Source organism: Orycteropus afer, unplaced genomic scaffold, assembly GCF_000298275.1.
Source record: "Orycteropus afer afer isolate SDZICR_OR568_19922 unplaced genomic scaffold, OryAfe1.0 scaffold00168, whole genome shotgun sequence".
NCBI lineage: Eukaryota > Metazoa > Chordata > Mammalia > Tubulidentata > Orycteropodidae > Orycteropus > Orycteropus afer.
In genome coordinates, this window is record NW_006921755.1 from 1603011 (window position 1) to 1604967 (window position 1957).

Consider the following 1957-nt stretch of genomic DNA (forward strand, 5'->3'; position numbering starts at 1 on the left):
TTTTTATCATAAAAACTTCTCAATTCTCCCCCTGCCTCAACTGACTTTAACACATAGGACTCTACACACCACTAGAACAGCTGCATTCCAGGTACTTGTTGGAAAGTATTGCCACAGCTCAGTGCCACTGAGCAGTGATCAAATCATCATTGAGAGGAATGCCATGGAAGGAAGATGGCCTGAAGGATGTGCTTTTACTTCATTATACTTTAATACGATATATGCCTCTACTGAAGCACTTGATAAAATGACTTTCTCAAACATAGTTTTGAAAATTGTTTAGCTTATTACACACTGAATTCTATGAGGACCAATGGGAGAAACTTCCTTTAGGTCTCAGAAACTTCTCAGGAGCCACAAGATATTTTAATCATTGGAAGTCATCAATTTCATTAAAAAAATTAGAATCATGCAATACTAGCCTCACATTTGCAGTTCCCTCCTTCAGATGGGGCAAATGGTCTTCTGCTCCACAATCCCAAACAGTCCCCATTATACCCCTCATCTTAGGCTGGGTTCTCTAGAGAAGTAAAACCAGTGAAACTTAGAGAGAGAGAAAGAGAAATTTATCTCAAGGCTCATGCAGTTGTAGAGGGTAGCAAGTCCCAAGTCCCTGGGTCAAACATCAAACTGGAGGATTCTCCTGACTTATGCAGCTTCAAGGGCTGATGACCTCAAGATCAGCAGGCAGGCAGTATAGCAAGGTGTTAGCTATAGAGGATAATGAATCCAAGATGTTCTGATAAAATGGCAGATCATAAAAATCATGAAAAAGACAAAGCTTATTGGTCTAATACAGATTGGTGAAACACCTGAGACTATGGCCCTGAGTCACCCTTTGGGCCTGGAATTGATCTCACTCCCATGGCTTAACTCTCAGCCGATAGACAGGCCTACAAGCTAAACACTTGCACCAGAGAGATGCACTCCTTAGAACAATCAACCATGAGAGATCAGAAGGGCAGCATTTGCACCGGGAGAAATGTAGGGAGGCAGGAATGCATAGGCAGGAAAGACACAGGGAAAGGGTAAGCACAGTGGGGAAGTAGGAAGTGAAATGTTACACTGCACAGAATATAACTAGTATCACAAAATAAAATGTGTATATGAATTGTTGAATGTAGAATGAATCTGCTTTGTAAAATCTCACCCAAATCATAATAAAAAGTTTTTTAAAAAAAGGCAGATTGTTGGCTCACAGGCTGCAAAGGCAACAATCCCAAGATCGGCAGGCAATATAGCAGTCCACCGTTTCAAGTCCAGGAACCAGAGATGATGACGAGGTAGATGCAGGATCAAGATCCAGTAGAAAGCCAGAGAGTTCTCCTAGGACATGCATGTGTAGATTGGAAGCAGGCCACACCCCTGAGAAAACTCCCTTTCAATTGACTGGCTACTCATAGCACACCTCATCATGGAGGTAATGACATTATTTCAGACCTCATCCTGGGGAATGACTATATCATCACTGCTAAGCCATTTAGAATCACTGTCCAGCCAAGCTAACACACAATCTTAAACTATCACAAGCCCCAGTCATAGAGGATGGGTTTAAGTCTTCTGTTCATCAAGGCACTTACCTCCACTAATTTGTTCCTGCTTGGCTTCTGCTGACAGTGGAATTTGTGACCACTTTCTTTTCTTTTTTCTTTTTTTTTATAAGATATGGTCAACTATAAATAAATCTATCAATATGTATATGTAGGAGCTCTGGTGGTGTAGTGCCTAAGGCATTTGACTGCTAACCAGAAAGTTGGCAGTTCAAACCCACCAGCCACTCCTTGGAAGGACCTCAAAACCTCCTCCTTGGAAGTACTTCAAAACCTCACTGCAGTTGAGTCTGATCAGACTCATGCCGACCCCTCCTTGGGTTTCTGAGGCAGTGTCACTATGGAAGTAGATTGCCCAATCTTTCTTCTGAGGAGTGGCTAGTGAGTTTGAACTGCCAGCCTTCTGG

The 1957-nt window shown here is 42.3% G+C and overlaps 1 protein-coding gene across 1 annotated transcript in view; it reads left to right on the top strand.

The window, feature by feature from the left end:
• The window catches only part of SLC2A2 (solute carrier family 2 member 2), a 56363-nt gene that overhangs the window by 11520 nt on the left and 42886 nt on the right, over positions 1-1957 (top strand). The window lies entirely within an intron of this gene.